Source organism: Arvicola amphibius, chromosome 11 (assembly GCF_903992535.2).
Source record: "Arvicola amphibius chromosome 11, mArvAmp1.2, whole genome shotgun sequence".
NCBI classification, from domain to species: Eukaryota; Metazoa; Chordata; class Mammalia; order Rodentia; family Cricetidae; genus Arvicola; species Arvicola amphibius.
In genome coordinates this window covers 101,711,491-101,733,008 of record NC_052057.2, presented here as the reverse complement: position 1 = coordinate 101,733,008, position 21,518 = coordinate 101,711,491, and positions in this window count along the sequence as shown.

The window sequence follows — 21,518 nt, the reverse complement described above, 5'->3', positions numbered from 1 at the left end:
TAAGAAAGAATAAAGGGAAAAGGAAGGCAGAGTCTGGCAGATGCCAGCAGCAACCAGAAAAACAAGATTGAGATAACAAGCCACGAGCATCATGGTAAAATACAAAATAAGAGAAATGGGTTAATTTAAGTTGTAATAGCCAGTTAATTATAAGCTTGAGCTAACTGGTCAAACAATTTATAATTAATATTAAGCCTCAAAGTGGTTATTCAGGAGGTGGAGGGTGGAAGAGAAACCTCTGGTTACAATTCTTTACCTGTATTGCCAATTTTAATTACTTAGAGCACATATTATGTATTCCAACTTGCTACGGAGATCACATAGTAGAGTTTCCTTACCAGCACAGCAGTGTTAGCTGCAATAAATGGGGACTTAAGTATTAACTAAATGAGACTCACACTCACTTCACACAGATTCACTTTCGTTTCATGTAAAATGTTTCACGTTTTTTTTTTTTTATTTAATCAGAAACCAAAACATGTGGGGGCAAATACTGTCCTGTTGTCCAGTTTCGTACACAGTAGCTCAGATCAAAAGATTTTTTATGAATAGAGAATTAAAAACAGAAGCTGCAGAGATGGCTGAGAAATTAAGAGCACCCGCTGCTTTCCTGGACAATTTAAATTCAGATTCCTGCATGAGTGTCAGGCAACTCACAACCAGTTGTTATTCCAGCTTCAGGAAACCCAACACACTCTTCTGGCTACCAAGGGCACCTGCACAGAGGTACACAGGCATGCATAAATAAAAATAGTTTTAAAATAATAGCATATGATATTTAACACCGAGACTCCCAAACTGGTTAATGAGCAAAGAGTGACGGGAACTTTGAGCACTCAGCCCTAAATGGAATGTCTTTACAAAGCCCGTGACTCAAAGATTACGGATCTAGGCAGAAGAGGAGGCTGAAAGACTTTAAGAGGTAAAGGTGGCACATGACTCCAAAGAGACAGTGTCTTCCAGACAGAGATAGGCTGATATACATATGAACTCAAAGACACCACGGCAGGGCCTGCACAAGTTCAAACCAGACAAAAATATCAGCTCTAAGAAGAGGAAGTAGACAAGTCCTGCCCCTGAAGCTGTTTGCAGTCAGTATGTGCTAGAAAAGGAAAAAAAAGTTTTGTTTAATTCATTGTCCCTGGGAACATCAACCACACTCCAGAAAAGGTCAATGTTCAGAAATAACTGACCAACACAAAAAAACTCCATATTTTGTTTGTTTGTGTGTATGTGTGTGCACAATTTGTTTTCTTTTGAAATTTTTTCTTTGGCTTTGTTTGGTTTTATGTTCTGTATTTATGCTTGTTTTTAATTTATTTTTATTAATTTTTTATTCAATATATTTTGATATTCATTTCACTTTCCCTAACTATTGCCAGATCTTTCCCACCTAACTACCCACCCAACTTCATGTTATTTCTCTTTCTCTGTCTCTCAAAAACAAAAACAAAAAAGCAAACAAATGAAAAACCAAATAAACAAAAAAAAATAGGAGATTAATGTCCCTGCTTGCCTAATTTAGGTAGTCAAGAAGAGATCAACTTATCCCTATTTCCACTTTTTTGTTTAAAACAGAAAATACTCTCACATATTGTAGAGAACAATCCCTTCGCTCACACAGCCAGTTCAGTACCAATCTCTGCTGAACACACGTACTCACACGTACACACACACACACACACACACACACACACATTTAGGAAGAACATTTAGTCAAATGACTAGATACCTAATTATACAGTCAACTTATCACAGGAATGAGCCATCACACACAGCTATCCAAGAGTATTAGTGGCTGACTCTCTGAGAATACACTCTGACAAAAGTAATAACTTTACCCATGGTTTATATGTTTTTGATGGAGGCATCACTCAGCGTTTGATAGGAAGATAGGGGAAGTGGAATCAAAGGTTCTGTCTCTCTTTGCCTTAATTTGAGAGAGCTCTGAAAGGCTACCTCTGCTCTGGAACTCCTGGAGAAGACTGTTGAGGGAACTGTTGGGTGTGCATGGTCTTCTCTTGTGTCCTAACCCTACCTGGCTACCACCATCACCCCTGGGATCCCAACAACAAGCACAACAACAGCTGGGGCTCCCAGAACCTCCCTTCACACATCCAAACTCTCAAATGAAATTTTGTGTCTAGAGAGCCTAGTCTATGAAAGATCGGAAAATGCCGAACAACTTCCTGAAACCATGGTATGTTCTGTGAGCTCAAGGTTTCTCACAGAATTCTATTCAAGATCTCTTACAGACAGACCAAGAAGAGTAAACTCTTCCAGGAGAAACCCACACTCTTTGACATCATCATTCCTTGTCACATTTCCCAAACTCCTAAGTTTACAGCTCTACCTTCCAATTTTTGTGTTGGCTCAATTATAATATTTAATTGAAAGGTTGTTACTAAAGGTATATAGAACCATTTAACAATTGAAACATCAGTCTGTCTACTATAATGAAATAAGAATATTAAAACATGCTACTATTTACTATTATAGCCTTAGGGAAATCTAAAATTTCATCCAATTTTAAATGACCTTATATTTGTTGTTGTTGTTGTTTTAATTGTGTTGTCTAAATTGGAATGTCGCTATCATCCTCAAAGCAATCCTGATGAGACTGTATACAAAGATCAATCCCACATAAATAAATCAAAATTCAGTTTATTAACACAAAGTCAATGAATTTTGTAACTTCCCTAAACTATACTTTCAAAGGTCTTTAAAATTATTCCCTCATGAATTCTAATTAAGGCTACAGTTTTACACCCTCTGGGCTGGTTGAGTTGAGCTTCTCTGATCCCTGCCTAGCAGTCTACGACCCATATATTAACAGTGTTAACCACAAGAAAAATGTATATTCCGCAATGCCTACAAGTGAAAACACTGTGATTTGAGTTGTGCCTGGGATTTATGTGGGTCAGCCGATACTTTGGTGGGCAATAATATCTCACTGACCGTCAATCAATTCTGACTGGAATATGAGCTTCTGTGTGATCTTGCATTGATGGTGTGCTGTAAATTAAAAAAAAAAAAACCCTGCTCAATTACTCACATTTTTCCAGACCTGTAATCAAATACCTGAGAAAAACAGTTTAAGGGAGATCAGATTTATTTTGGCTGCCTGTTCCAGGGTACTCAGTCCACCCTTGGTTGGCCCCGTGTGCTTGGGAAGACATGGTTGCAGAAGCGTGTTGAGAAGGTTCTTCACCTCATGGGAAACAAAGCTGAGAGGAAGAAGAGAATGAAGCCAGAACCTTTAGAGACCTGCCCTCAATGAAATACTTCCTCACACTAGATCCCATCATTAGCTATGGGACAGGCTTTCAACATATGTGGGGGGTTTTCATATAGATACCATGCCACCTGGGTATTTTATCTATATATGAATACACATAGTGGTGAAACTTTTACACTCATTTATTAATTGAACACATGATAGGATGAGCCATACTAACAAAGCAAAGCCACAAGAGTAAGAAAAGAACAAGCACAAAGCATAGTTTCAAAACACAATCACATGACTTCTAATCAGGAAGTGTCCCTCAGTGAATTTTGTAAAGCTGTATAAATTAAATTGGAGGCCTCTGGAATGTTTTACAGAAGGCTTCTCACACATGTTCTCTCCTCTTGTAAGAACGCACAGACAGCTCTTAGAAGAAGGAGCTTACATCTGGAGCAATGCCTTCTTCCACTGCCTGCTCTGAGAACAGGAACATTAGAGTCCTTCACACATCACTCAAGGTGTCCCATAATGAAATGAAACCTCCCTGGAAGCAGAGTTCAGGTACTGGGTGTTCAGAAGGAAAGGATTCTACCACGCCAGCCAACAGGGCACGCTTCTCTTAACGCGGTCCAGCAAACCCAGCTGTGATGACAGCCCATTTGTACACAGAACCAAACAGAACCAGCAGTTTTAGTTTCATTGCCAGCTACTTTTATGATTCTGATGTCCCCCATTCCATCTTCTCAGTTAGGCTTTCCAGAGATTTAAAAATGATCTTCCCATATGGTCTACAACTTGGCAATGAGGCAGGAGTATGGGACCTAAGTAAGTGAATGAAAACACCATGCGTTTCTGATGGTCCTTGTAGCTATGAGGATGCGCAGACGCTTGCAGGAGGGGGTGTGCATCAGGAGTCTAAGACTTTTAGACTGGCTTCAGACTCAAATTCACATAAAAATAAAAACAAATGGCTTTATTTTTTCAAAACTGTAAATCTTGGAATAGGTGCAACTAGACATTCTAACTCGCTAGCATGTAGGTAAATACAAATTATTCACAGGAAGAAGTATTTCAAAGAGCCTATTCTGGTTTCCTTATTAGAAAACTGAAAAAAAAAAACACTAGCCAAAAGTAACTTGAGAAGGAAAAGGTTTATTTGATGTACTGCTTGAGTTGACAGAAACTTGGAGGCAGGAACTGAAGCAGAGACCACAGAGGAAAGCTGCTGTCTGGCTTGGTCCCATAGCTTGTTCAGCCTGCTTTATTAAACAAACCTGGACCACCTGCACAGAGGTGGCACCACCCACAGTGGGCTAGCTCCTCCTACATCAGTCATTAGTCATGAAAATGCCCCTACAGTCTTACCTGCAGGCCTTTATGAGGGAGGCAAGCTCTCAGCTGAAGACTGTTCTTTCCAGGTGAGTCTAGATTGTGTCAGGTTGACAGAAACTAACCAGTCCAGAGCTGTAAGGATTTTTATGTATAAATGATGGGGAAAGAAAGCCACCCAAGTACTATTCTAACATTCATAACTTTTAATGAATCTGTTCATTAGTAAGTTCATGGATGTATATAATGCATTCGTATAACTCCCAACCACTGGTTTCCAATCCACCCCTATCAATCCTTCTTCTCCCTGCAGGACCCATTCTTAAATGTGTTCTGTTTTTGTTTCTGAGTGAGCTACTCAGTTTAACCAGGGCAATCTCTATGGCCATGGGTTTGGAACTATCCTATGGAGCCTGATTAGTTCAATAGTAAACACACAGCTTAAGAGAAGGACTGTCCTTCCTCTAGAATCCATTAGTATCCAACAGGTCAATAAAGAAGAGTAAGGCCTCATAATCCCCTTCTTGATCCTGTGAAAGCAACCATGGCTGCTATGGGGTTATGATTGCTTATAGCTGTGCCTTGCCTAATTTAAATTATTGTATATGTTTTAATGTAATTATCATCGCTGGACAACATTCTGTCAATGCAAAATATAGCTCTCACCTCAAAGGGAATGAGTTGGTTTGTTCTAAAGTCAAACTCAAGTGATCAGGCCCTGGGAAGAGAATCAACCCACTGCAAAACAACATGTTCCAACATAGAAATAATTTTATGAATTTTTTTTTAGTAACAGAAAAAAATAAGGTAATAAATCAAGGGTTTTTTTTTTCAAACACATTGGTAGAAGTATCGTGTTTACAATGGGGTACAGTAAAGCAAGGGAATGTTTGCTGTAGGTCTCAGAAACCAGGAGAGACTGCTCTTAGCTTTGGGTTTGCTGAAAGCTAGTGTTCTGTTAATTGAATACATTCCAGACAACTTTCCTTGATAGTCACAGAATCTTAGGTCAAGACATAGATGTGGGCAATGAGTGGTCGTTACAGGGACTTAATGTAACAGTGTAATGCTTCTCCACCTTGTCTCAGCAGAAGCCATCTTTGGTTTCTACTCCCTGACTTGATAAGTCTCAACCCTGTTCTAGAAACTGGGGGTCTAAATGACCCAGCTAACAGCATGTTTTTGGCTCTCTTTAAACGGCTTGCTGGTTTTCCCTTGCAACTGCCAACCAGAATGGAGTTTTCCTGTGTTCTTTGTCCTTAAAAGTACCCTGTAAAATATGCATTCGGCATTGCTCTGTGAGAAGTGTCTCTCTCCAGGTAGTCTCTGGCCAGCTTAATACAGACTCTCAATTCAAACTTTCATCATCCAAGTGATCTCTGGGTTCTTATCCCATAACACTTAATATCACCTGGGAGAATTTGGCTTTGGATCTGCTTCATTCCAACACTCTACCACTCAGAAGTTCTCTTCGGTCAATCACTCTTACAAAATCTTCAACACACGTTTGACAAATATTCAGTGAAAATCATTTCATAATTTCCATCGTAAGTGATCCTGATTTTAACATACATATTTATCATGAGCTATAAAATGCCTTAATTGTTTGTTAAATTTGAGTTCAGGAGATATCAGCGAGAAGGGAAAAGATAGAACAGAGGCACCCATGAATAACATCAACCTGCTAGCCTTTTCAGACTACTGCTTTGTATTCCATCTGAGAATTTCCTTTATCAAATTAATAAATTGAGAAAGATACACAATGCGTAATTTGTATATTTCTTTCTCCTTCAAACTACACAAATAGGGTAAAATTGATTTATTGATTGACTAAATTTAGATTTATGAACAGCAGTAAAAGCACTTGCTGTTCTTGCAAAGAAACCAAATTCAATTCCCAGTACTCACATGGTGGCTCACAATTGCTGTAACCCAATTTCCAGGGATCGGATGCCTTCACCTGGACTGTTTCATACACCTGGCGTGGATGTGATCACATACATACATGCAAGCACAACAGTCCCACACAGAAAATAAAACTAAATAAATCTACATCTTTTTTTAAAAAAATTTGGGTGTGAGGCAATAAGCAGAAAAGAAAAAGGTTGAAACAGATCATATAGAGATGCAAATCACAAAATCATGAAATCAATACAGAAAAATACAAACATACTCAACATACTTACATTATAGAAATTTCCAAGTGGCATTGAGCTTCCCAGTAAAGACAATGAAAGGGATAATTAGGGCCAATTACAGTTCTCATTTCAGTAAAGGAGGGATTTTCAGTTCTGAGGGAAAAGCTGTATTTTCTGTAAATTCTTCTAAAACAATTGTTTTGGAGCAAATCTAATGCAAAGGTGAAATTAGATGACTGAGAGGAAATCTTTAACCTTATTTCCGTAAATGATGGAGCCAATCTGATTGTAGCAACTCAACTAAAAGAGAAGTGCTCATGATGTGAGAATAAGTGACCGCAGTCTGCTGAGTGGGCTTGTGGGGGTTCAACCTAATTGACAGAGACGATGAGCTGCCCTCTGCCCTCTCTGTACTCAGCTGAGCGCAGCAAAGCCCTGGAAGACCTTTGAGTCACATGACACCATTAGAATTGGTGCATGTTTAGCACATGCTGAGGGCCATGAAAGCCTCAGCCTTGCTTGGTCCTCCCCTCTCCTTGCCATGGTGTCTTCTTCCTTTCTGGATGGGAATGTTTTGTACTAGGCCATGGTACAGTGGAGTATGCAATTTGGTTTTTAATTCATAGAGAGTCACAGTTAAAGAGATTGCCTTGAAGCTCAGGAAAGACCTTTTCAGTATATGTGATTTATGCTCAGCTATAAAAAAGCACTTGCCTGCTCCTGCAGAGGACCTAAATTCATACCCAGTGCCCCGCGGTGCCCGCACAACTGCCTGTAACACCAATTTCCAATGGGTCCGGGTGCCCTCTTCTGGGACTTTTAAAGTTACTTTTTAACAGATATTTTAACAGACTATAAGGGTAGGTAAAACTGAATGAATGAATTCTATATCAGGAGGCAACCTTGAGCTAATTAGCGGTACCAGGAGCAGATTGTTGTTGTTTGCATGTGAATATCTTCCACGGATTTTTGGTTCCCAGCAGGTGGTGTTATTTGGGAAGGTTTGTAGACGGATACGGGCTTCACTAAAGAAATCCAGTCCCTGGAGGTGACCTTGAGATTTACAGCATGGTCACTTCCTCTTTACTCTCAGCTCCCTTCTCTGTGAAGCATTGTGACCAGCTCTTGCCTTGATGCCTCCCCTCTATGATGGACTATACCCTCAACTGCAAATGAAAATAAAGCCTTCCTCCCTTGAGTTATTCTTTGACAGATATTTGTCACAGATATGAAAAGAGCAACTGAGGGATTCAGAAGTTGAACTTCTTTGTCTCCTACTGCAATCATGGGTTTAGTGCTGACCTTGACCCACTCTTGTCTCACAAACACATGCGTTAACTTTCATTGTCTGATTGTTTTCAAAAGTGCTAGAAACCCTTATCACCCTAGAGCAAAAAAATTATGTATTAGTGCTCCTATAGCATTATGTAAACTAAATTATGTATTAATCTTTCTAGATGTCTCACTGTCTTGGGTTCCATATCTGTCTGGCCACCTCATCAGCTCTTCAGTTGTTCACAAAAGGACAGACAAAGACATTCATTTTGGAAAGACTGTCTGTAACTAACGGCCCTGATTCCAGAAGCTCTGTCAGTGGATCTCTGTCATTTGTTGGCGGGTTGTTTTATTGTTTGGCTAACAAGACTTTCATCTTCTTGCAGATCAAGGGTTGAAAGTAGAAATGAGGACAGGACTTGAAATCCTAGCTGCATATATCCATTTATCATGTTCTAGGATATGATACCTCTGTTCTAACAACCATGAGACAGGGAAATGTAGCACATTCGCCATTGCCTAGATTTTGGGGGAGTAAAGAAGTGCCACTCCCTGTTACACTTCTCTTTGCTATTACAAACAGATTCAAGGAGACATATGCCTCATACATCGTCCAAGGAACATGATGTCCATTGTCTCCTTAAATGCACCATCAGATCCATTTTCCTACATTCAAAGGCCCACACCATAAAACGGGTATTAGAAATGCAGAGGGAGGCATCTAGGTGGGAAAGCCTGAAGGACAGTTAGTATGCATATCTGTGTGTGTTGATAAACAACAGTATGCAGATTATTTCCCTATGCAGTCTTTCTGTGGGACTCTGTTAGCCTAGAAAACACCAATTAATCTGGCTAAAATCACCTTAGAAAACACTCAGTCTTTGTAAAATCAAAATATCAAATGAGAAAAGGAAATCCACAGGACACCTCACACTCATTTCAAAGGAGGCACCACAGACCCAGCCTTCCAGAGGACCACAAAAGCTTTCTCTTGGGAAAGAAATGCTTTGATGTCCATTTCTTTGCAGCTTTTTCTTCTTTCTAAAGTCACAGTATAGAGCAATTGCCAAGTAGAATTCTAGATATTACACACCAATTAAGCTGTTTGGAATTGAACATGGCCACTTATATATATAGCAATTTCAACTTATGTTAATTTGGTATTCCATGGTTGGAATTGGGACCCGTGACTACTGAGTTTAAGTTATTTGGGCTTACATTTTTATACACATTTCAATATTCATTAAGATATCACATTGGCACAACTTTTCAAACCTCAAAGGTTTTCTATTCATCAAATGAAGCAATATGTGTATATAACAAAGTACCCAGGACCTAAAGAACTATATAAAAAAGAAACCTGTCTAAAGTTCACAGTTCTACATGTTTGGCAGAAATGACATCATTTCTCAAGTACTTACAGTGAATGGCATCATAATCACAGAAGCACTTGGAGAATAGAGATAGCATCACCAGACAGGAAACCAAAGACAAAGCAGAAGGAGTCAATCTTGCAACCATCCCACACAGCCCTGCCACTGAAAGGTCCCATTGCTGCTTGACAAGGTCTCATGCACACAAAGTCCTGTACCCATGACTGATTTCTGTAACTCAGTAAATGGAGACGTTACATACAAAATTATAATCAATTATGTACAACCCACATTTGAATTTTCCCCAAGTAATTACCAAAGGTCACAAATTATCATACTTCTCTCTTAACTGTCTGAATTAAAATGCAGAGTCGAGTCGATATGACTGAATTAACCTGTGACATCTATGATAAGCGTTATATTACTTCCCAGTTTTCTATCGACTTCCCTGATTCTTACTTCCTTTTAGGTTTTTTTCTTTCCTTTTTCCTTTGTCTTCCTTGTTCTATTGCACTAATTTGCACACATTAAATCCTTTTATCAAAAAAGTAATTGTTATGTACCTTCCAGTAGATAAACATAGTCAGTAGGGGTGAAGCTTCTAGTTGTGGCACCAGCCCAACTTCTCCATGTTCAATGAGGTGTGCAAGTATTATCCTTCAGTAATAGAGCCTTACTACCAGGTTTTATACTTATCACTTCAGTGTTAGTAAAGTGTGTTATATAAAAGATGAGTTTCCTGTGCACAAGGATTGTGTTTTGAATACATCTGATGTATTTTTCTTCTTGATAATTAGTTCGTTTTGAGTTATACAACCATTCTACAATTTTAAAAAAGGCAATATGAACAAATTAAGCTTATCATAAAACTGCACAGAAGAACAGAAAGAATAGGAGCCTAATTCTTGACGTTTCACTACTGAATGGACTGTTAAAAAATGTAATAGAGGTCAATATTTCCAGACAGGACACATTTTCAAAGCCAAGTTGAGAAAGAACATTTTATTTCACCTTAGAATTATAAAGACAATGGAGGATCTGTATTCAAAATTTGGGAGATAAAAAATGCATTTCATCCATAGATGGCTTGGGAAATTATGCATGAAGATGGAAAGTGGGCTCTGAGAATGAGAATGTTACCAGTAAGCCTCTGAAAAGCTAGTCTGGTTAATCATAACTGCCGATTTACCACGCACCCTTTTAAAGAGGGGGCTCAGTTATTCACTTGTGGGACTCCATGGTGGACTAACTTTATGGTGATCCCATAATCCCTGCTTTCCCAAACAATTTCTTAAATGACCCTCTCCTTTAGTAAAGACAGGTATACATTACTGGACTCTCACCCATAGAACACAACTGTAACAAGATGTACCTTTCATTACTGTGTTGTTTTACGGCTGAGGTGATGTCACTACTGTGGTGATAGTGTGGTGCTTGGGGAGATCCATAAAGCAAGTGGTCATGTTGAATATGTCAGTGTGATAAGGAACTAAAGGAAGCTTTTAGCTCTCTGGGCTCTAAGAAAAACCAACAACCAAGAGCAGGCAAAAGCCAAGAAACTAATTCTGCCAATACTAAATGAGCTTGGAAGAAGATTCTGACCCTGTCAGAATTCCAGATGAGCCTGGCCAACCAATTGATAGGTGAGGTTTGAGAAGATGGCTTAGGCATCCTGGCCACAGAAACTGCAAGATAATATACATGTGTTCATTTATGCTACCTTTTTTAATAATTTTTTTTCATTCTTAAGAATTTTATAGATGTATTCAAAGTCCTTCTGTATATGTGTTGCTTTTATTGGTTGAATGAATAAAGAAACTGCTTTGGCCTGTGATAGAGCAGAGTAGAGCTAGGCAGGGAAAACTAAACTGAATGCTAGGAGAAAGAAGGTAGAGTCAGGAGAAGCCATGGAGGCACTGTAGAAGACAGATGCCTCCGCCAGAGTCCACCAAAATTTTGCTGGTAGGCCATGACCTTGTGGTGATTCACAGGATAATGAAGATGGGTTAGTTTAGAATATAAGAGCAGCTAAAAATACTCTTAAGCGATTGGCCAAATAGTATTGCAAATAATATAGTTTCTGTGTGATTATTTTGAGTCCAGGCGATCAGGGAACAAACAAGCACCCTCCCTCCAACATGTTTCTTAGGGTTTCAATTACTGTAAAGAGACACCATGACCATGACAACTCTTATAAAGGAAAACATTTATTTGGGGTGACTTACATTTTCAGAGGTTTAGTCCATTATCATCAGGGTGCACTACAGCTGCATGCAGGAAGTCATGGTGTTGGAAAAGCAACTGAGGGTCCTACATCTTGACTCAAAGGTAGCAGGAAGTGGTCACCTCACTAGATGTACATTGAACATAGGAGCCCATCCCTATAATGGCACACTTCCTCCAACAATGCCACAGCTACTCCAAAAGAGCCACACCTCCTATGGGAGCCAATTACATTCATAGTGCCACAGTATCCTCCTGTCAACACTTCCTGCCCTCTCCTTAGCAAATCCTATTCCATACTATACATATGTAAATGGGTGTGGGGCCAGCCACTGAAGCATAGAAAAGGTAACAATGGCAATACTCTCAAAAAAGAACGACTGACTGTCCTCCCTCAGCAGCTATCACCAGTCACTAGCTTCTCAGAAAGGTCTAGAAAGTGCCTTGCCTATTTATGCTAGAGTTTTGGCTGGCTTGATCTTGTATAGGTAACCATGGCTACTGAGTTCATAAAAACAACACCTGTGTCATAACCAGAGGATAACGTTTCCCCATCCTCCAGCTCTTACATTATTCCAGCCTCCTCTTCCATAACATTCCATTATAGGCTGAAAAAAATTTAGTTATTTGTTATCAACATCAATGGAAAGATAATAGAAGGTTGACATCTATGTGAGAGAAAGAGATTAATTACGTGAATACTCAAATAGCTGACAAGGATATTCTAGCAGAAAGAACTTTGTCTAGCACATTTTATAATAGCCTATTAGACTGGGAACCATGGGAAAGGCCTCAAGTTTGAAGTCACAGTATGAATTCAAACAGCTGAGAGTAGTGTCTAGACAGAGACCTCAGGCAGACGCCTCCATTCCCACCCAGCTAAGGTGTACTAAGGTGAGAGTCTGAGAAGGTGGTTTTCATTTCTCCCTAAAAGACACAGACAGATGTGACTCACAGAGTCAATAACGTGAAGGAACTTGAAGGACTTAGACCTTAAGGCTTGAACAGAAGATGCAAGTCTGCTTCATAAGCTGTCAGTGGAGGTCACAAAAAAGGCAAGTGCCCCCAAAGTTGCCTTCTCTCATTCCAGGAAAACTTACAAGGGCACGGCATGGAAGAGGAAAACGAGAGTGAAAGAATTCTACAACACTATGCTTAACCAATCAAAGTGGACGCTATAAAAAGCCTATTCAAGATTTTACTATTAGTAAAAAATAGAAAATTGAAAAATTAATTCAATTTTAGTTACAGAGGAGCAAAATAACATTTCTGCAATTCAGAAACCATGATATTTAGTTGAGAAAACTTACACATTTTTATGGATGCGCATATATTAATAATCTATTTAGCCTCTGTCTTATCAGACTGTCATCCCATTTTTTGATTTCGAGCATAAATTCTATTCTGTAACCTAACATTTTCCTATTGGTCCCTGATATTTAAGTACATGCAAAAACTCGATTGCTATAGATGAGGTTTTTTTTTTTTTTTTCATTTCAAATACTCCTATATCTCTTTAATCTGCTTTGTTGAGGCAATAAAACTTCCCAACACTCATGAGATCTCGTGTAGTCATTAATTTATTTACTTATTTATTTATTTGTTTATTTATTTAATTCTTGAGACAGAGTGTCACACTGTAGCCGAAACTGATCTTAGACTCACTATGCAATTTACGCTGACCTCAGACAGCATTCCCCATGCATGTTTCAACCTCTAGAGCTCTGGGGCAACAGATCTGACCCCCACACTTGGTTTCAGTTACGTATTTCTGCATTATATGCAAAGTGTCTGTCATGACTCTAACACAGAGTAAATTTGCTTTCTACAAGTGCATGTCGGCAGTTATTAAGTTATAAGCTTCCCCAGCTCTTCTCTACTCAAGGAAGGCCCTGACTAAAAAAAAAAAAAAAAGTCAGATTTGAGGTCATCATTCTCTTGCCAGTTTTCTTGTATCTGTTCTCTGAGGGCTCATGGCAGAGAATCCAGAAGGAAGGTTGTAGTGATAAGGGGCGGGCCTGCTTTTCATCCTGCCTGGCTCCCGCATAGCTAGCTTAGCCCCGGAAATAACAACACACAAACTGTATTCATTTAAACGCTACCTGGCCCATTAGTTTCAGCCTCTTATTAGGTAATTCTCACATCTTGCTTTAACCCATATTTAGTAATGTGTGTAGTACCACAAGGTGGTGGCTTACCAGGAAATATTCAGCACGTATGACCTGGAGGCTGGCTCCATGGCGTCTGTCTCAGAGAGGAGAGGCATGGCATCTCACTAACTTCCCTTCTCAGCATTCTGTTCTGTCTACTCCACCTATCTAAATCCTGCCCTATCAAAAAGCCAAGGAAGTTTCTTTATTAACCAATGAGAGTCCTCCATCAAAAGGTAATTATAAAAATGTTAAGGCCACAGGCTATGGCTGGGAAATCTTTAAACAGGAAAAGGGCTTAAGATTTTGAGGACAATTCAGGAACAGAAATGATATGGAAGCAGGTACAGTGAATAAAAAAATGAATGAGGAAGATGTTTAAATATTGCCACAATTTATCTTTATTGCTACTTTCTGAGACAAGCACAAGTGAAATATCTGTGACTTCAAGAATGCTTTGAATTTATTTTAAGCATAATTTTACAGATTCTGGGCATTGTATAAGTCAACAGGTTTGTTTGTGATGCAATGCAATGAACAATTTTATTTCCTGGTGGTTTATGATTTCCATTACACTGAATTGTACAGAAATTAACCCAAACTACCTCCCTTGTTTTGAATTATTTTTCTCTAAAAGTGGACAGGACACATCCTGTGAAAGGCTGTGCACAGCTTCATCCTCAAGCATTGCTCACTTTGCCCCATAAGTCTTCTCTCTCTCTCTCTCTCTCTCTCTCTCTCTCTCTCTCTCTCTCTCTCTCTCTCTCTCTCTCTCTCTCTCTCTCTCTCTCTCTCTCTCTCCTGTTAACTACTGGGATCAGTTGAACTTGTCCGCTACAGTTGAAATTATACTTTTTAAAATTCTTTTTATGGTGACTGAAATGGCAAAAATTCAAAGAGTTTCCACTGGGGAAAAAAAGGCAGAAGTTCTAAAAAGCCTATCCACTGCACGTACATTTCAAGTCCTTGTTTGCCTTACATCCACTAAAATCCATTGATCCAAGCCTTGAGTTGGCTGGCTAAGTGTTGTATAACAATCTCCTCTAAAATTGAAACCTTCCTTCTCAAAAGGAAGCTCATTAAGACATAAGATGTTAAAGGAGGGTGGGTTAAACCATCATGGTGTTCTCAGAGGAGGTGAAAACATTCCATCCTGCAGGAAACGTTTAAAGCTCGTGAAGAAAACAATGCAGAGTCCTCAAATAGTCCCTAAAATTAACCAGATATAATAGTCCCTGCCCTCTCCAAGAATATTTAAGTAGTAAGGACTACTGAGAGACACTCTCAGACCAGTCAAGCCATCTGAAGGAGACAAAGACCTACCCAGATGCTTAGAAGATTCTCAGACACGCTGAACCACCTGGAAGTGATAGCCCAGCCAAGCTTCCTGGAAGAGGCTCAGAACACCTGAGTTGCCTGAGATACTCTCCAACCTGTCAAGCTGTCTTAAGGTTGTGTCGTGAGCTCTAGGTTTCCAGCTGCCCCTAAGCTATCACACATGTTGGGCTAGGCTTTTGGATGCAGCTGCCTTTGAGTTATTTCCACTCCTACAAAGAACCCCTCACCCTTGCTTCCATAAGTAACCACGATAAAACGCATTCATTCATCAACTTGGATTTTGAAGGCATCCTTACTTTTGATCTGACATTGGTGTCACATCTCCTCAGAAGAGTGTCAACAACACTAAATCCCAAGTCAAATGCTGGCCATACACCTACATCGTAGCATAAAGCTATTTTACTACAGGGAAAAATGAAAAACCAGGACTCATGATTTAATATAACATACTGCTAAATTGCATTTTTATTATATTTGTTTTATCAGTCACTGTTCTGTTGCTGTAAAGAGACACCATGAGCAAGGCACCTCGTATAAAAGAAAGCATTCAGTTGAGGGCTTGTTTACAGTTTCAGAGGTTTAGTCCATTGCCATCATGGTGGGAAGCTTGGTAGCATGCAGGCAGATGCTGGAGTAGTAACTGGGAGTGCTACAGCCTCACCTAGGCAGAGAAATAGAGAGACTCTGGACTTGGTCTTGACTTTAAAACTTTCAAAGCCAACCCCCAGTAACACACTTCCTTCAGCAAAGCCGCACTCCTAAACCCTTTTAATCCTTCCAAACAGTACCACTCTCTGGTGATGAAGTATTCAAATATATGGGAACCATTCTATTTAAACCACCATACCTGTATTGAATTTTATATTTTTTATGCATCAATGCACATAAAGGGTTTCCTAATAAATACATAGGATCCAGTGTAACTTATTATTATCATGATTTCCAGCCATGTGAAAAATATAGTCAAAATATATACTGGTTAATTTTATTTCTTTAAAACATAGGCCTTTCTATGAAGACTCACAAGCCATGATAACATTTCTAAATGAATGTTATACACGGATTTGCCAGTCATTTAAGAACTAAATGCAAACGTCTATAGCCATTATCTTTAGTCTGGTTGCCACATACTTATCTATACTGCACTACTAATTTATATAGCACCTTGTATCTATTCTTAGTTACCAACTTCTGGTATTAAGAGAATATGTTTTGATACTGGGAAAGATACCAGATTGAAGGAAAACACAATAGCAAATTTAGATCCTATGATGGAGAGACTGATAAACCAGGAAAATCACAGCCTGATTTTCAAAAACAGCAGGGAGTTAGTGAAGAGACTTAAAGAAGAAGATTGAATAGCTGGTAAAATAGAAAAGGAAGATTGCTTTGCCAAAGACCATTTTCCAGACTCCACAGAAACATGACAGTCTACCCATTAGAAGATGGAGGGGTTTCAAAAGAAACTTTACCAGAGCCAGAAGAATCTGCAAGTCTTCCAGTTAAAACACACACACACACACACACACACACACACACACACACACACACACACACACACGGGAATAGTTAAGGCAGAGATGACTATTTTAAACAAATCAATGGTGAATAAAAAAAGAAAAGTTCAGCCGTCATCTTAACAGCATTAACTTCAGAACAAAGCTAAAGTCTTGCACAGGAGCAGGTAAGAGAAGACGCCATCAGCCCGGGCGAGCCTCACTCCTCCATTGGTGATAGAAGTAGCAATGTTTTCCCTGTTATGAAAGAAGCATGCTTTTAGTTCCGTACCTGCTGTTGGCTATGGAATTCTAGTCTACCACTTACTGACTGCCTCAGGCATCAGCTACTCATAACTAATTTAAAACTAAATACAATCGTATGTCTGCTCTTTTCTTTCCTTAGAGACAATGTGGCTGGGAGTGAGGGCAATCTGCAAAATAACACTTCAAGCTCTCCTAAAGAAAGTTATCATCCTATTTCAGAACTCTACAAATACTGTTGCTTACATCCTTCCTCATGCAAATCAGTCTCTTTAGACAGATAAACATTCTTAGTGGGTGATGATATTTTCCCATTGAGCTCTTGGTAGAGTTCCACGTGGCCAAAAGCAATTAGCTACTGACTACTCTTACTTCAGTCTGGCTGTCTCCTCTCCACCGTGGGTACTGCAGTGATAGATGTGTTGTATGTGTGGTGAGGGCAGATTAAGTTTTAACCCCCAACAATAGCGCCCTAAAATGAAAATGTACAGTGTTGCAAATTCAGGAAGAATTCATTCACATTTTACAACAAGTTCTTGAAAACTAACCTTTTTTCAAGAGTGTTTCAGCCCTCCGAAGACTAGACATACTGATGAGATTTCCTTCTGCCTGCATCAATTGTAGGTAGCATCAGGAAAAGGCAGGAGGGACAGCTCTACACAGCCAAACTGCATTCATCACAGGCAGAGCAATTTGCTAGTGCCTATTTCTGTAGTGTTGAGCAGTAAAGAAACTATTCCCAGTATCTCCTTACATTTCAAAAGTGTTCAAGCATTTTTTTGCCGTTTTCCAATAAACAATGACTCTATAGTCGTATCTATCTCAGTATTCCAGCCAGACGATGGTTCCACCATTAGCCTTGCTGAACCTTCTTATCACCATCCATGTTGAAAGTGGAGATGTAATAAACAGGGGATTAGAAGCAGGAGGCTCTAATCTGGGTTTGCAAGCAATTCTTAGCAAATGACTCAGGTTCGCCAACCCTCAATTTCAGCATATAAACAATAAGAATAATGGTATGTTCATGGAATGGCGATATCATGTATGTAAAACACTCAGCAGGCATGCCGCTCGAGATTTTGAAAAATGTCTAAAACTACGAAGATTTCATAATTTTTGTATCATTTTCTGAAAGTCTTCCCTAAAGTCTCTTGCTAATGAAAGGAAATCAATTTTTCTTACTTGAAATGCTTCACAGGTACAAAGAATGAGACCCACGAAGGTAAATTTCTTGGAGAGAAGTCCCAACCTTTGGCTGCAATTAAAAACCTTGTAATACAAACCGGACCTAGGAAGTCCTCTAAAAATGTGGCAGCATGTGATGGGCCAAGTGTTATTCCATAAGTCTCTTGGATAAGCACTGAATTGGAATGATCGCTCCAAAAAAGAGAGATCAAGAGAGACTGCCATATTAGCCTCCCAAAGCCCCGCTTGAGTCCTCTGTAGTGGGGTTTAGGAAAGGAACTGGAAAATCCAAACACTCAGCTAATAATCCTGGTATGTGCCAAAATATCACCCTCTTCTAACAAATGATACTACACCCTCACCCCCAACAGCTAAAATGCGGGCCCTGCAACATCGTCGCCCACAGGCAAAGCATTACGGGCCCCTCCTGATATACCAATAAGAAACAGTTTGGCTTCCTGTGGATAGACGACCATGTGTTTCCAAGAAGACATTTTCCTCCATGGTCTGCAGCACAAGGAAGATGCCTAGACATGATTTTTCAACTGTGCAAGATGAATTATTTCTGCTTCCCTTTCTTTACCTTAGGGTCCAATTTGCTTTCTCTCCTATTTCCAATCCCTCAGGCTGCTTGAAACTCCTTTAGCAAGATCCTACTTTGATCATCTATGGAATATTCCAGGCATGTAGAAGTCACTCAGACTGAAAACCTCTAAAATAATGATGATTTCACAATTCCTGAAATCTTCTGAAAATCTCCCCTAACATCTCTCCTATCCCTAATTCCTTTATGATGTGTGATGAACTCTTTGCCTTCTCTTCCCATCAGCACATTCCTGATAAGATACCAGGTTTATAATAACTGTGATATAATGGCTTATGTTAATGTATGGTGGGCTGATAGGCCCATAATCAAGAAAGTTACTTACAGTTTAAATAAGAATGATTATTGTCAAGATTAGGACAGTGGTACAAGATATTAATGGGACAAGGCATTATATAGGGTTTTTTTTTTTTCTAATTGGGAAATTAAGAGCTTGAGCGATGAATCCTTCTGGGTCTCTTTCTCTAAATCCAATCTGACTTTTTTTCTGGATTCAGTCTCTTCTAAAATTCTGGTTATCCTGTTCTCTACAGTATCTACTTGTTGGTGGTTATTGTTGTTTGCTGTTTTTATGATGAAGGGGTCCTATAAATAACCCACGTGTTACTCACATTGGCAATGGAGAGCCTGGAGTGCAAGAAGGCAGATTAGGTGGTTATACATTAGCAATGGATAGGCATGGGTTTTCACTCCAGATAGTAAGACCGTTGGTGTTCTTTTAGCGAGTGATACAGCCAGGATAAACTTAGGATGCCTGAAGCCATGCTGTCTCGCTACGCTCACGGTACGATGACTTGAGCAGTATTTCTCATTTGAGTCCCCATTCCTTAGCCTATGAAACGAGGCAGCAAGAGCGTTTCCTCCTCTCCACATGTAACTGTCCCAGCTTGATCCTGGCCTCTGCTCTTCTTCTTCGCCACCTAGGTAGAAGAGAAACCAAGATTCCTATGAGCTTCACTCTCTTCCATGTCCTCGTTGCCTGACTGCTCTGACTTGCCATAGCCCTCTCCGCCTTGGTCAATTGGCTCCAGATACTCCAGACTCACTACTATTATTCAAACTACTCCTGCCCCACTGAAAAAGAAGCCTGCCAAGTCAGTATTTTATAAAAAGGCAGACCAATAATTGGAGGCGTGTCACTTAAGATAAATACCCATTTATGTTAAAAACAATGTCATCACAAACAAGCTATGTGTAGAGGAGACACCTTGAAATTTTTCAGTGCCATAAGGGGTGAGAAAGAATAGTTTAACAAATCATTATAATGTGCCAATAAACCTCCTATTTCCATGGAACTTTAGGCTTGCATGAATTTGTGTGCTGCAGTTTCTACACAGAGAACTGTCAAGAGCTGTCACCACAACCCATCGTAAAGAGAGGAAAACTCCAGCTTTGGGAGGGCTAAATGTCATACCCATAGGGATAATACTGCAGAGAAGAGATCCAGTTCCAAATTTCCACAGCATCCCTCACTGGAATCTTTCCTGGGCTACATCCAGAACGTCATAGCTCTCAATACAGCCATTACTGGCACCAGAGAGCACAGATGTGCACAGAACACATTTTAAACTGAGTATTTGGATTTATTTTGTTTTGTTTGACTTCTGACACGGGTTCTTTAGATCAGTAGTTCTCATTCTGAATAAAAAACAAAGCTCTGGCTTCTCTGAGTGAGCCAAAATTTGAAATCTGACTTGCTACCAGCCCCACAGCTGAGAAGAACCTCCAATACCGAAGCTACACCTGCCCCTCACAGAATGATAACTCTTGTCAATAACTCGGGATTTCTTAAAGTTAATTCCCTGATGTTATAAGGGAAATGATTGTATTAGCCAGACAAGATTGTTAGACTCAGCAAGATGGCTGTCTTTCATGTGCATCACTGCAACTGCCTCGTATCTGAAATTCTGGTTTCTACTTTTGCCTACCTTCCATACACTACGAAAAGGGCATCTAGGGGAATTCTGTTACATTAGTCCTGGTCATCATGAGTCAGGTGATTGTCATCCCAGCTCTGAGGTTGGGAGGTAAGGCAAGAGAATTGACTTAATGTGAGGCCAGCCTGGGCTACAGAAGAAGATGTTATCTCAAAAAAAAAAAAAAAGTTAGTCCTGCCACTCTTTGGCTCGGTTTCTTGACTTCCACACCTCTGAAGCCAAAGTTCCTTGCTGGTTGCTGTTCTCTTGCCAACCTCCTTGAGCCTTTATGCTCCTACCACCCACCACTGTGGCTGATGTGAGTCATTTGGCTCTGGCCACTTGGGGCCCATCACTCTTAATTCAATACTCCAGAAACCTTGCTGCCTAAGGACCCTTCCCATTGCTGTTTCCCCCCTCACACTTGTGAATCTTGCCACATACATCTACACAAATCACTCCCTTACCTCTCTCTATCTTTATTCAAAATTTATTTTTGTAGGGTTTTCCCCTGGGTCTCCTGTCTAAAATCAACTCACCCACAATCCCAACACTTCATTTTTATTCCGTTAGTATTTTCTTAATAATCTCCTGAACACTACACAACATGTCCTATGTGTAATTAATTGTGTAGTTTATTTTCTGTCTCTCTCACTAGCTAGAAACTCCATGCTAGCACTTTGTGGAAAAATTAACTATCTTCGTTTGAGAAAAGGAGAGAAGAATTCATTTATCCTAACTGAGGTTTAATCATCTAATCCCATGATAGCCTATGGTCAGCCTGCGTGATGAACGGAGTTTTGACAATGATGATCCTTTAGGTATAAAAAAAAAACAGAGAAGCAGAAGCAGAAAGCAGAAGCAAAGAAGCAGAAGCAGAAGCAGAAGCAGAAGCAGAAGCAGGAAGCAGAAGCAAGAAGAAGAAGAAGAAGAAGAAGAAGGAAAGAAGAGAAGAAGAAGAAGAAGAAAGGAAAAGAGCTAAGAAAAGAATGTCAGAGGTG